Here is a 16,109-nt window from a genome sequence, read left to right on the forward strand (position 1 = left end):
TTAAGACTTGCATTTCTGATATAGATCTGACTGAGTGACTTTCTTTGTGGCTTATTAGCCAGTGAGGATTTTTTCTCTCTGGAATATCTGTTCATCCTTTGTTCCTGTCTCTTTTAGGTTGTTTGTCTTTTTAGTAAAGTTTGCCTATAAAACCATTTGGGTCTATTTTTCACGTTACAAAAAGATAGATTATTGATTCTATTTTTTTAGTAGTCATGTTTTCTTTTTCTTTTTATTGTACTGAGTATTGAAGCCAGGGTCTTATGCATGCTAAGTCAGCATTCTACCATCGAGCTACATCCCCAGAACTATGCTTTCTTTTGTTAAATGCAATTTTATAATAATTTTAGTAAGAAGTAACCTTTTGTAAGTCTTCATTTTGCCTTTAATTTTTAATGGACTATTAGTTGGGTATCAAATTATGGGTGATAGTTAATTTCTCTGATTATTTTTGAAGATATCATTACAACGTCATTTACTCTATATTATTGCTGTCAAAGTCTGTATTAGGTGGATATTGTAGATGATCTGAGTTTTTTGTTTTGGCTGTTTTTAAAATGTTCTGTTTGTTTCTTTGCCTGAAGTTTGATTATATATTTTATAGATTTGAGCTTGTTTTTGTTAATCCTATGTCAGATATTTTGTAGTTTTTAAATCTTAATATTTGCTGGGCATGGTGGCGCACACTTGTATTCGCCGCACTTGGGAGGCTGAGACAGGAGGATCGTACAGGTTCAAAGTCAGCCTCAGCTACTTAGTGAGGCTCTCAGCAACTTAGTTATACCCTCTTTCCAAATAAAATGTAAAATAGGTCTGGGAGTATAGCCTGGAGGTAGAAAGCCTCTGGGTTTTACACCAAGTGCCATAAAAAAAAGATGTCTTTAAGATATTATGAAAGCCAGGCATGGTGGCACATGCTTGTAATCCCAGCTTTCAGGAGGCTGAGACCCGAGAATTGCGGTTTGCAGACAGCCTCAGCTAAATAGCGAGGCCCTCTGCAACTCAGTGAGACCCAGTTTCAAAATAAAGAATAAAAAATAGGGCAGGGAGTCTACCTTGGAGGTTGAATGCCCCTGGGTTCCATCCCCAGACCCACAAAAAAAAGATATTATGAAAATTTCTTAGCTATTTTCCTTTAAATATTGCCTCTCTGCCAGCCTCTCGGTATTTCTTAACCTCTCTTTCATATTTTCTCTCTTTATCACTCCATACTTCATCAGGATTAATAGCTAGACCTGTTTTCTTGATCACTAGACCCCTTTGATTATAGATAGTATATTGCTGTGTTTGCATAATAGGTTTTCAATGTCAATAACCATATTTTTAACGTCTAGAAATTATATTTGGCTATTTCAGGTATCTGTTCTTTCATAATATCTTGTCCTTTTCCTGATTTTGATTATATTTTTTCTTGAACTATGTTAAATATACATTTTGTGATGCTGGGGATTGGACCCATGGGTTTACACATACTAGTGCTCTACCAGTGAGTTATATTCCTATTCCATATATATATATCCTCCAATAAATGATCCCATTATCTTATATTCTCTCAGTTCTATTATATTTTTAGGTCTGTGGGCTTCAGCCTCATGGTGGATTTTGTCCTTAATTATTACCATTAAAACTAAGTTTTAAAATTATCATTAATAGAGCTGAGAGTATAGCTCAGTGGTAGAGTGTTTTGTTTAGCATGCTTGAGACTCTGGCTTTGGTCCCTAAAACTACATAAAAGAGGTCTATGTATCAATAATATATTAGTAAAATTCCTGACAGAAAATATATGATATGTCAAATGTAGTAATTGTGGAAAGCTTCATAAGAGGGTTATTTATAGAGGTGTGGGCAGGGCTAGGAGCAGCCAAAAGATGCTGAAATATGATGCTCTTGCTATTCCAAGGAAAGAAAGACTGCCATATTTATAGCTGGAGCAGGGAGCTTCCTGATGGGATCCAGGGCTTTGGTAGGTAGAGAAAGGTAGTCAGTGCCAAACAGTGGTCCACTGTGGTCAGGCACAGTGTCACAAATCTGTAATCCCCATCCTTTTGTGGCAGAGACAGGAGGATTGCAGCCTCAGCAGCTTAGTCATTATGTTAAGTGAGATTAGCCAGTCACCTAAAGTGAAGGGCCATATGTTTCTCTCATATGCAGAAGCTAGGGAGTAATCAGGATACCAGAGGGACTTCAGAGAATGGAGGAGAAACCTCAGTGGAGCAAGGGAGGGGTTAGGAGAGAGTGGTTGGGATGCGGGGGGGGGGGCAAATAAAGGAAACACTTTCATTAATATCATGGGGGAAGAAGCTTACCAAGTGCTCTGTGAATGTATGGTCCTATCACTCTAACTATATTATGATGTGAGACTATAATGAACCAACAAATCATATAAAAGTAAAAAATGATTGGGAGTGTAGCTTGAAGTAGTCAATCCCTGGATTCAATCCCTATTACAAAGAAAAAAAAGCCCACCATGGATATCCTTGCTATCCTACAGTCCTTTGTTCTCCTGCCGTTACTTTCCATGTACTGAGATCAGTGAGAAGCCAAGAATCCTGGGTGATACAGTAGATAGAGGTCTTCTGTTGGGGGAACAAAGCAAGGTAGGATGGGGAGTGATTCTGGAGTCAAATTAGGGAAGATTCATCCCAGTTACAAGCTCTTCTTCAGAGGTACCTTACTTGTTCAGTGTTGCTTAGGTGGAGAGCATACCCATACAGAGCAGTTTTTACTTGCTCCTCAAAGATGCCTGAAACCAAGCACTGTTCTACTCCAGTTCTATGTTACTTTCTCAGCTCAGGCATTCTTGATCTAGAAGAGTTTACACACTCACCCTAAATCAAGTGAGACGCAGACCCATGAGTATACAACCACAACTGAGACACTTTCATTTCAACCCTAAACCATACTTAAGATGGTAAGTTTCTTTGTTGTCTTATTATGTCACATTTCAACTCAGGCCCTATTTTTGCAGCCCTTCAAGAATTTTGGCTTTGTGCAGGAATACTGGTATCTACTGATCATCTTGCATATATTGAAGACATTATCTCCAGTTTCTTCATGTGTGGTAATACCCAAACCCCAAGCTGACAAAGACTGAAAAATCCCCTTATCTACCAGCCAGTTGCTGTTTACCATTCTGGCTGTAATTCACAGCATAGGAATATTGGGAAATACATAAGATTAATTTGTACTGTTTGTATTTATATAAAAATTAAGTCTCATTAACTTTTTGTATAAATATTGACACTGGCATGCTTCCTCAATCATATAGCAGGTGGTCATAATCAGCCCATATCATATCTTAAAGGAGGAAAGAGACATCATATAGAGGGAAGGATATTTGCTCATTCAAATGTGACACATTATGACTCATATGTATGTAATATAGGATATCATCAATTTGTCTTTTACAAAAACAAGGCCTTTTAACAGTAGAGTTTTTATAGGACTTGGTACAAGTTAGTGTGACATTTTGTTTTTGTTTTTGCTACATAAATTTATGGTTATCTTGTAGTAAAGGATTCAAAAGAGTAACCAAACTAAATAAGACTTATATACTTTTTCTTTAATAAGATGAGTACCCTACTTTTCTGGAAAATATAGTTTTAAATAATGACAAGTTTCTGTCAGGAGTTGGCAACATAGCAGACTTAAAATTAATGCACCAATATGTCTCTTTATAGTATATATAACATTTTGACAAAGCATGCAAAAGTAACTGATTTACCAAAGAGATGTTTTATGGAAAAAGCAGTTTCAAATGAATGATTAGAAAAATTTCCATCACTATGCACTTGTATAACCCAAAATAACTATGCTACTTATAAAATGATTATAATTATGTTTAAGAGGCTTAAAATAGAATATTCTAAAAGAAAAATCTTGCATGTGAATGTTGTCCTGAGGATTCAACCCAGAGCCATTATACCTCTGAACTACATCCTCAGTTCCTTTATTTATTTATTTTTTACTCTGTTTTGCTAAGTTACTGAGAGTTTCCCTTAGTTTCCAAGGCTTGTCTTGAACCTGCGATCCACCTTTATCAGCCTCACAAATACTGGAATTAAAGGCATATGCCACTGTGCCTTTCAAGTTAAAAATCTTTAAAATAAAAAGGTCTAATATATTTAGAACTCATTGAAATCTACTTAAAAATGCAAATACATTTGGGAAAACAACTGATTTCTATAATGGAAAAGGGAAATAGTAAAATCAAATGTCCACAAAATATTTGGGAGAGATGGCGAATAAAATTTTCAAAGCAGGAATCATGAATTTAGCAGCTGTGGAAAATTGGAGGCCTTCTTATAAAATGTAGTGATGAATCGTAGGGCACAGAGCTTGGGCAATCACTCTCTGCTGCTAGAGATCTAAGGGGTCTATTTTCATGGGCACCGTACTAGCACACTAGACAAACCTACCAGGTTTCCTGCTAGGTTCAGGATCACCAGAACAAGGAAAATCATTTCTGCCTTTCATCTAATTATAGATAAAATTGTCAAATACAAGATGCCTTGGCATTTTTAATCCTATAACCTAGGGTAGGATCGCAAGACCTAGAGGACTTCTATCTCCATCCAGCTGCTGACTAGCGATGGTCATCCAAAGTGGGAGACACACATCATTAAGCTACTGTGGGGATAAATTAGAAGATTTAAAGAGGAAGAAAAATACCATTTCACAGATACTTCTTTCAGGTAAAGTTTTTCAAATGCAGTTTTCTTTCTTCTTGGTATACAACCAAGAATTACTTGGGAAATTAAAGACCTTTTATGCTCATACAGGTAAAGGTTTTTACATTTTTTAAATAAACATATTCTGAGCCTGATAGTGCACACTTGAAATCCCAGTACTTGGAAGGCTGAGACAGGAGACAACCTCAGGTACTTAGTGAAGCCTTCTGCAACTTAAGTGAGATATTGTTTCAAGATAAAGAACAAAAAATGGGGTTGTACAGCCATGTGCGCTGGCTTAGGATACCCTGTTTCCAAATAAAAATGTAAAAATAGGTCTGGGAGTGTAGCCTGGAGGAAGAAGGGATTCCAGGAACCCCAATACCACCAAAAATGGGGTTGTAGCTCAGAGGTAGAAACCCTGGGTTTCATCCCCAGTACCATAAAAAGTATAAAAATTAAAATAAAAAAATAAACACAATTTTTGTGGTATAGAGGATTGAAACCAAAGGCATTCTACCTCTGAGATACAACCCCAGCCCTATTTCTTTTTTTTTTTTTTGAAACATGATTTCACTAAGTTGTGGAGGGCTTCACGAAGTTGCTGAGGCTGTCCATGAACCTGCTATCCTCTAGTCTTAGCCTCCCAAGAACTGGGAGTACACTACTGTGTTGGGCTGTAAACATTCTTTTGAAGTCTATTTTTCTGCATTCCATATTCCTGACCAAAAACAGTGGTATAAATGAAGAAATCTCTTCTACTAGTTGTCTCTGCTGGGAAATGTTCTGTTTGATGCTACATCCCATGATTGAGTTTTTATTAAATTTTATCCCACAGACTAAGCACTAATTGGCTTGCATGCAAATTTCCTAGCTCTAACTTCATTTTGTTGATGAATGATTCCAACTTTCAATTTAATTATCAAATGTGCTGATATGGAACTCAAAAGGCACACACATTAGAAAGTTCTTGGCACCTGTCAGATACAAAAGTAATGATTCCAAAATTTCATGGCATTGTAAGACATTCTTAATATTATAAACGTTATGATGTAGATCTGAAATGTCCCCCAAAAGCGTTTGTGATGCAGCAGTGTTCAGAGGTTGGGCCATTGGGAGGCGACTGGACCACTGGGAGGTGGTGACCTCATGAACAGATTTAATTATTTACAGATTCATAGTTTAATGGGCCTGGAGGGAGACTTTGTTATAAAAGTGAATGTTGTCTTTGCTTACTGAATGCATGAGGTGAACAACTTTGCTCCCATATACTCACTACCATGATGTTCTGCCTTATCACAGGCCCCAAAACAGGTAGGCCAAGTAACCATAGACTGAAACCATAGATAAAATAAGTTTTTTTCTCCTGTAAGTTTATTTTCTCAGGTATTTTGTAACAAGGATGAAAAGCTGACTAATTCAGTAAATGTACTTAATTTCTTAATATGCAACCTCTATTCTTTTCTCTCTACAATTTTCATAAATATTTTGTGGCATCAATTTATTTTGAAAAGTTAATTTATTTTATTTTTTTTTTGTGGTACTGGGGTTGGAACCCAGGGGCTTATCTACCTCCAGGCTATACTCCCAGACCTATTTTATACTTTATTTGAAAACAGGGTCTCACTAAGTTGCTGAGAGCAACTCAGTAGTTGAGGCTGGCCTCGAACCTGTGTGATCTTCCTGTCTCAGCCTCCCAAGCACTGGGATTACAAGTGTGCACCACCATGCCTGGCTGAAAAGTTAATTTATTTTAAAGTTACATAACATTTGTTTAGTTCTTAAAATAATCAAAGATAAATGCGGATATATATAAAAAAATCAAAGGCCTAAATTTAAAGAGATAAATTTACATTGCTTTCTTCTGCCAAAAACATAAGGCTAATGGTATAGATGCTATTAACCCAGTAATATAACCCTATAGTACTATACTATACAGTATGGGCTCAGAGAGGGCCCTTGTATTAGTTAATATGCTAGGTGCTGAAAGAAATGTTTAAAAGGTATATAAATTATACAATCATTTTTACCCATGTGCAGGCCAGCTGATCGTAACAGGGAATCCTGGGACAGTGATATAATGATTAAGAACATGGTTTCACAGAGAGGCATCTGAATTCAAAAACATCAGTTCTACCACTTAATCACTGTGTAGCCCTTGGCATGTTAAATGACCTTTCTGTGTCGCAGATTGGCAGAGACTGAGACAAAGTTTAATGTGGGACCTGGAAACAGAAACAGGGGAAAGTCACAAGTGTTCCATAGATTAGTAAGTAGTGTTGTACTGATGTTAATTTTCTGTTTGCAATAAACATACTATGGTGATGCAAAATGCAATCATGAAGGCAAGCTGGGTGAAAGCTACATCTGCGAATTCTGTACTATTTCAGGAGCTTTTCTCTAATTCTAACATTATTTAAAAGTAAAATATTAAGACATTTTTCTAAGACCTTTGGGTATAGCAGCATTTTGTTGGATGCTGATATTATAATGTGGTAACAATGTTATGATCATGATACCTAACCTCTAATTGCCATTTACATTTTAGTGGTTCATTGCCAAGTGGCCCCGGTTAAGCTGGCATTTTCAGCTTCGCAGGGGAAGAGCATCAGAATGTTATAGGGTAACCACCAGAGAAGACCACTCAGACTTAGTTTAAACCAAACAGAAAGTCTTTATTAGCTGGACAGCAACTACACTACATCTTGTTTAGTCCTGAGTTTAGCCCCAAGCTGTTTCAAAGGGCTCTTTTTTTAAGGGTTCTTTTAATATGTCCAAATCACAAGCAAAGGAGTGAAGAATAGGTTCCCATGGAATGGACAATCAACACTTCTTTTTTCCAGTGGGTGTGCAAGTCAAGCAGAAAATACAAAACCCAGAAAGAGCATTGTGCAGGAGCTCAACAACCCATGTCGGTCCCTTCTATTGTTTACCTTTTGATTGTTTTAAGGATAGAAAGTTCCTAACGGCCTTTGCTGCTCTGCAGGTGTAAGCCAAGCAAGAGTTACAGAAGCCAAACAGGCAGTTATGAGTGACTAGCAAGGTACCTGGTGACAAACATTAGTGCCTTGGGGTCATCATGGAGCTACTGAAACTAAGGCCAAGGCTCACTTTATCACAAGAATATGCAAAAGAAGGTTGGGCAGTAGAAAATTCGATAAGAAAGAAATAATGATACCTGTGTCCTCACAATCCCCAGCTAGGTACAGAGAATGCTTAGTTTCTTTCATGCAGGGATTAGATGTGAACATGATATCATCGTCATACAATGACAGCAACAGGATAAAAGCTATATCCACCATAAAGACACTTTGAAAAGACACCTCCATGTTCAGGAAAACTACTTAACCAAGCTTGTGATTGGTATACTTCATCTGCCTTATAATGTTCCAAAGGGCTGGGCTCTGGAGTACCTCATGATCTTCTCTGGTTCCATCGTTGTGTGACTTTCAGTTGAGTAAGGGAAAGGAAGAGGTGGGAGGAAGAAATTGATTTATCTCAGGATTTGACAGACAGACTGATCTATTCTTTACTGTCAAGGTTCACGCGAGACATCTTCAAAATGTGTGGTTCTAATGCGAGATTCTCCTGACAGCACAGTAAAGACTCCAGTAGTGTTGGAATTTATCAGCACAAAATGAACTGACATGAAAGGGCAGGAGAGAAAGGGTAGATGCAGTTGGAATACAAACCCAGGTTGGGACTCAATTGCTTCTCTAGACCTTAGCTTGTTTTCCTCCTAACATTAGAAAATGAAGAAAGTGTCTCTCACCTAGCCTGCTTCTGCAGTGGTGCTTTCTGGATCTAGGAATCACCTTGAGATTGATTATTTGGCATTATCTGACCTTCCATTTCCTAATCTAGAAAATTAGGATGGTTAAGTAGATATAATATATGGACTATTAGGAGAATTACATAAGTTAACCCCCAGATATAAAGAAGTTAGAACCATGCTAAGTACCTTGTCACACTCAATACAGTTGCTGTTCATGGTGATACTACTATCAGAATGCTATGTGAGAAAGGCAATTTTCAAGTAGAAAATTTCATATGAACATGAATACTAATTCCATCACTCACTAGTTAAGTAATTTGGGGAAACTAAGCCTGAGTGCTCTTAACTATAAGGGGTTAAAAGTATTCTATTCAACAGATTTGAAAAAAGACAGATTGTAATTACTCAATATAAGATTATTATTAATAGGCTAGGTGGCACACACCTGTAATCCCAGTACTTGGGAGGATGAGACACGAGATAGGATCAAAGATTTGAGGACAGCCTCAACAACTTATTAGGTCATGTCTCAACATAAAAAAATAAAAGGGTCAGGGATATAGCTTGGAGGTAAAATGCCCCTGAGTTTAATTCCTAGCACCAAAAGAGAAAAATGAAAAGTGTTATTTTATTACCATCAGTGATCCGCAGGACTTAGAGATATTTTTAGTGCAGCAACCTGAAAGGCCATATTTGTGGCCATTGGTCCTTTTCTGTGATGGACAAGTAGGTGGCCTTCAACATACACCAAGTGTAGTGAATAGATGTATGTTTTTATCACTTTACTATACCTACTACAATGTATAATTACAATGCATTAATAAAAGAATAAAAAATTTAACATTTCAATTAAAAACACACCCTGGAAACTCAAAGTGGGAGGATCTTAGAAATCATCTGTTTTTCTTCTTTTAAACCTTTTAAGCATGGGCAGCAAGCCATGTCCAAATTTCCCCTTAGGTCAAGTTTCTACATCAGCTTTCTCTCAGCTTTCAAGATTAGACAGAATCTAAGAAGGGCAGGGGAGGTGGCTACATTCTTTTAGGATGGCACTAATAAGATTTGCCCAGCTGTGTTTGTTTACATAACCTAATTATTCTTATTTAGAGATTGTTTTCTGACAGTCTTGAAGTGCACACACAAATTAAGAGTGAAATTTAGCCAAGAGAACCTTTCTTATATGATTTTTATGCCAGAGGTTGTGAGACTACAGCTTTGTGGGTCAAATTTGGATCACCTTCTTATTTTGTGAATAAGATTCATTTGGAATGTAGCTGTGCTCATTTCTTTATGCCTTGCCTATGGCTGCTCTCACACTACATCTAACAGACTTGTTGAGTAGTTCCAGCAGACAAGTACAGTCCACAAGGTCTAGAATGTTGATTTTCTGGCCCTTTATAGAAAAAGTGCGTGGGTCTTTGGCCTGTACAATTTCAGTCCATAATCCTGTACATAGTAGACAATGGCATGGAACATTCCACTTGCTTTTATAAGTAATTTATTTTATTTTATTTTTTATTTATTTACTTTTTGGTGGTACTGGGGTTCCTGGAAGCGCTTCTACCTCCAGGCTACACTCCCAGACCTATTTTTACATTTTTATTTGGAAATAAGGTCTCTCTGCCTCCCAAGCGCGGGGATTACAAGCTTGTGCCACCACGCCCGGCCTGCTTTTATAAGTATTTTAAAAGCAGTTTAGAAATACTAGGCTTAGCCGGGCGTGGTGGCGCATGCTTGTAATTCCCGAGCTTGGGAGGTGGAGACAGGAGTACAAAATAGGGCGGAGTATAACCCGGAGGTAGAAGGGCTTCCAGGAACCCCAGTATCACCAAGGGGGGAAAAAATACTAGGCTTACAAATTTAGTATAAAAAACATAATTATGAATACTTCCTTAAGAATGAATGTCTCTTGGTAAATTTTCTTCTGGTATCATTGTAATAAAAATAAAATGCAAAATACCCCAAATAGGCCGGGCATGGTGGCTCACGCTTGTAACCCCCGCGCTTGGGAGGTGGAGACAGGAGGATTGCGCCTGCCGCGCTGGTTTAAGAGACCCTGTTTCCAAAAATAAAAAATGTATAAAATAGATCTGGGAGTGTAGCCTAGAGGTAGAAGGGCTACCAGGAACCCCAGTACTACAAAAAATACCCTAAATATGCCCTCAATTTTGAACATTACTGAAATATCATGAAGATAAATATCTGTAAAGTATAATGCACCAATAAAAAATTTAAAAGAAAAAAAAACTACTGTAAAGAAGCTCAGAGAAGTACATAAATAGACCAGGTGTCATATGCTTTAAATTGTCTAATGTCAATAAATATATTATCTCATGATTCTCTATTACTGAACATCAAAAGACACTGGGAACCTAAAAGCATAATGTGATACAATAGATACTTGGAAACCACCACGCCAGGAGAAACACAGATGTTCCTTTCACAATTAGCATCCCTCTCATCAAATTTACACAGACCTTTTTAAAAAGTAAATGATTATGGTCATCAATTTACCTGCTAAAAACATAGTTAAATAAAACAACATAATCTCATGAAACTTTCTAAAATTTTTTTCCAAAGCATTACTCTTTCTCAGATAAGCTTGGAATTAGGTATGAATCTGAGAGAGTAGAAACATATTTTTAGCTCCAGAAAGATAATGGTCATTTCTTATCTTCTGCAAGTCAAATCCATCTGATTTGTGTGGACATTAGAAAAGCTCCTGGTTGCCATTTAGGTTGTAAAACACTGCATTTTATTCCTCAGACTTTTTTTTTCACATATTAATTGAATTTCCCAATAAGGTGAATGGCTTGAACAAAATGCATTTACCATCTAGCGTTTTGGCTGATAGATTGGACTTTGGAGTCGACAGCCCTGGAACTACGTACAATATTTTATGAACCAAACAACCCTGAGGCTCACTGTGTTCATCTGTAAAATGAATATAAGGATCATATTATATCTAGGGTTTTGTGGGGACTAGATGAAATAAAGCATAAGAAGTACTAAGAAGAGAACTGTCCCCTAGACAGAGGAGGTGCGCATGCTTTAACCATTTGACTAAGCATTGTCTTCAGCATCATTTTAACAGAATTAAAAGTAATAACGTGGCCATATTTGTAGAAAAATATGAGATCAAAAGTTGAGCATGTATCTGTGCATGCACATATGCATTTGTGTGTAAAAGAAAGTGAGAGGCTTCAATTACAGCATCTTCACTTGCATACCAGAAGAATCACTTCAGAAACTTAATCAGAATATTCTTTCACTGTTTTACTATCACCTGTAAGATAAAAGACAAGAAGAATCTCTAAGGCAGTATCTCAGATGCTTTTTGATTTAGCCTGTCTGTATCCTTGGCCCTAAATCTTCTGAAGTAACCAGAACTGGATCTCATTACTCTAGGTTCTGCATTTGACTTATATCTAGAACGGTGATTCTCAACTTGGGTCTGCATTGTTATTACCTAGGATGCTTTAAATAAATACTGATCAGGGGCTCCATTCCCAGACATTTTGATGTAACTGGCCTTGGCCATAGCCCGGACACTGGTATTTTCTATAGCACCTCTAGTGATTCTAAAGGACAGTGTACTAGAATATTGTTTCTTGGGGAATAAGTCTGTGCCATTCATCTTTCTTTTCTCCCCATGACCTTTCAGAATGAGTCCCATAAAAAAATCCTCAACTGCCAGGCAAGGAGGTTGCATATCTTTATTCCCATTACTTAGGAGACGGAGACAAGAAGATCACAGGTTTGAGGCCAGACTCAGCAACTTAGAAAGACCCTTAGCAACCTGGTGAAAACCTGTTTCAAAAATAAATAAATAAATAAATAAATAAATAAATAAATAGGACTAGAGGTATAGCTTGGAAGTAGAATGCCCCTGGAGTCAATCCCCAGTACGAACAAAGATGATCAACTGATTCTTGTTGAATTAATTAGTATAATGAGAGTGAAAGATATAAGGTCTGTGTGAAGAGAGACAAAACTTAGAATTAACATGGGTTGTACACCTACTATAAGCTAATCCTCATTAGCACTTTACATGCTTTCATACATTTATTCATTGGAGCAGCATTGTATTGCTCCTGTTGTTGTTTATTTCCCCCCAGAGGCAGGAGCTCTGTTATATGTACACACTATTTTGCTGTATTTTTGAGGAAAAAAAACTGGTATTCAGAAAAGTTAAGTCAAGCCGGGCATGGTGGCGCATGCTTGTAATCCCCACGCTTGGGAGGCTGAGACAGGAGGATTGCGCAGGTTCGAAGCCAGCCTCAGCTGGCTTAAGAGACCCTGTTTTCAAATAAAAAAAAATAAAAAAATAGGTCTGGAAGTGTAGCCCGGAGGTAGAAGGCCCTTGTGTTCCATCCCTAGTACCACACACACACAAAAAAAAAAGTTAAGTCAACTCATCCAAGGTCAAAGAGCAGAGCCATGGCTTAAAATTTTTGACCTACTCAACTCCAAAGACCAAGTCCTTTTCAATACATGATCTGTCTCAAATAGGAAATGGCAAGTGGTAATCCCATAAAAAGTTCCTTTTTCTCTATTACAAGTCTCTTGAAGAGGTACCCAGAAGATTCCCAAAAGCAGAAAAGTTAGAATGTGAGCCTAGAGGAGGTCATCATAATCCTAGTACCATAAGGCACTACTACTGACACTTGAAGACTTGGGAACACAAGTTGTACAGTGGCTGTTAGTGCTGTGGTAGGGAATTAAATATTAGAAACCAGTATTTCCAACAGGAACCAATGACACATAAGTGAGATGTGATTATAAGATATAAAATATTCTTCAATGAAATCCAAGCTCTTCCTTCCTTCCTGTGTGTGTGTGTGTGTGTGTGTGTGTGTGTGTGTGTGTGTGTGAGAGATTTGGGTAAATCCAGACCCTTGCATACGTTAGGCAACTGCTTGACTACTCAGCTACATTTCCAGTCCTGTACTTTTCTGTAGTACTGGGGGTTGAACCCAAGGGTATTCTACCTCTTGGAAGCTACAGCCCCTGATCTATTTTATTTATTTGGAAACAGGGTCTCACTAAGTTCCTGAGGCTCTCTTTGCTAAGTTACCGAGGATGGCCTCCAACCTGTGATCCCCCTGTCTCAGGCTCTCAAGCACTGGCGTTACAAGTGTGCACCAACACACTCAGCTTGCAACTCCTTTCTTATGGTTTGAGCCATGGCAAATGCTGGGATGAACCGGTAAGGAAGAGAAAGAATAAATTACTTTCTGGATTCAAGTCTAACACAAGAAATAACACAAATAAAAAGCCAACTAAAAGCAAAATTGCATTGGTAGGTAGGCTGGAAAGAGTGCCTAAATAAACAGGTGAGGCTTCCTTTTCTAAATATCAACAAATTAAAAAATTCAAAACACGGCAGTGCCTCCTGCTCTTCCCATTCCAGAAGGTGGTAAGAAAATTAAAAAGCCACAGAAGGTTTGCACCATTCTTGGCATTACTGTTTTCCCCATCACATGTACAAAACAATGTCTATTAATGGATAGGACTTGAGTAGAATGGTACAAGTCAAAACTATAAACTCCAAGCATATTCAATGGGTTACAAATTTCTACCTCCTATTCAACACTTTGTGGAGAAGGCAGATGACAGTGACAGCATGCTGCCTTTGGTTCATAGACATACATATTGTGATGTACAAATGGAGATGCCTTGAACAATATCAACACAACCTGGCGATTAACTGTAACACTAGAAAACATGGCTATATCTTTGAAATACAGATATTTTTGCCGACTCTCGTTGTTAAGATTTTCCTTCTACAAATTCTGAGGGGAAAAGACTTGACAAGTCTGACAGGGATTCAGAAATGCTTCATTCACTCTAAATTTCTGTGTCTCCTGACTTGCTGACAACCTTTTGGAAATGTGTGAAGTATCGAATCTGAAATGCCTGGTGGATTTTATAACTCCAACAATGCTTTCTATTTGGACCACATTCAGAGAAATATCTGTGCCTGAGAACTGCAAGAGAACTTGATTTGTATGTGTAATTCAATAATGCCATGTTTCAAAAAGAACACAACTTGGAGCTTATAGAGCTTTGTGTTGTTATGATACTGGTATTATCTCAATGAAATGAGATACAGAATGCTACAGAATGTTAACAAATGACCAAGAAAAGCAGAACTTTGTGTTCAATATATAGCAATGTATCCCATTTCAGCATTAATTTTTCATCAGAAAATACCCACATCCAATGCTAATTGCCACATGCTTGCTGGCCCACTGTGTATTCTGAAATTCAAAACCTTTCTGGCATAATAACGAATAAAATATAGGACTTTTAAATCATTCTTTTAAATTAATATTTCAGGAAAGGTCAAACTCCATGTTTCTATTTATGCATGTATATGGTACCAAAATCAAAAGACAACAATGGCATAAACAAGCATTTATGTCTCTCCCAGCACAAATGAAACTCAGAGAACATTTATCATAACAGATATGAATAAATCACTCTCCCAACTGTCTCCAGCAGGCAGCCAAAAATTGTCTTACTTTCCAGCACTAAACTGTCTGTTATTAGAGAATATTTATTTTGTTTTCTCAATCTATATTTTAATCTACTTTCTCACTGAAAGAAAGACATATATTTGAGGTAAAAGTAACCAATCAACTGTAAAGTTTAAAGGACAGCTGATGTCAGAAAATCCCGGGGGTTTGGACCCCTGGTAGAAAGGGTTTTATGTCATCATTTTGAAAATTCAATGTTATAAGGAAAATGTAATATGAATATAAAATTAATTCTGTTTATTTACCATACTATTTAAATAGATAAACTTAGGTTTCTGTCCCAATAGATTCTAGATTGTATAAAAAAATACTCAAGCTGGACCTGGTGGCGCAAACTTGTAAACCCTGCGCTCCGGAGGCTGAGACGGGAGGATTGCGCAGGTTCAAAGCCAGTCTCAGCTGGTTTAAGAGACCCTGTTTCTAAATAAAATATAAAATAGGTCTGGGAGTGTAGCCCGGAGGTAGAAGGCTCCTGGGTTCCATCCCCAGTACCACCAAAATAAATAAATAAATACATAAATAAAACAATATCCAAAGCTGACCATTTGAGAATGCTCAATGAACAAGGAAAGGAAAATATAAATTAGAAAGGTGCTCCAAAAAAGAAACTGTGAAGCAAGGCATAGATGTCTTTGGAGGCTACTGCTCTCCCAGGGAGTCCTGTGAAAGGAGTGGGCCTCTTACTTGAGGACCCATATCTTCTCACTCTTTGCCTTCTCTCTAACTCTTGTTGGCTCTCTTATCCAGCAAATCTTTATCTAATCTACTTGGCGGAAAGCCTAGCTTTGTCTTAGCACAATTTATTTTTCATCTGTGCTCTGGGTCCCCTCAGGACCTAAGCTTATGAAACTCATTTTTTCCTGTCCTCTCTCCCTCTTCCTTCCATGGTAACATCCCTTTCTAGGAGACATGGCTTCCCAATTTAAATCAAGGCTAAAGAAGATACAGAATATACACTGAAAAAGAAGGAAGAAGGCAAAACTGGGATCCCAGAGCACAATTGCCCACAATATCATGCCAGTCCACTGCAGAATCTGTGAGTCACTGGTACATAGTAGGTTGTGAGAAACTTTGTTTATATATTTCTTCACTTTTTTTTACCGTATATATACATTAAGCTGT

This window comes from Muscardinus avellanarius, assembly GCF_963383645.1.
Source record: "Muscardinus avellanarius genome assembly, chromosome: X".
Lineage (NCBI taxonomy): Eukaryota > Metazoa > Chordata > Mammalia > Rodentia > Gliridae > Muscardinus > Muscardinus avellanarius.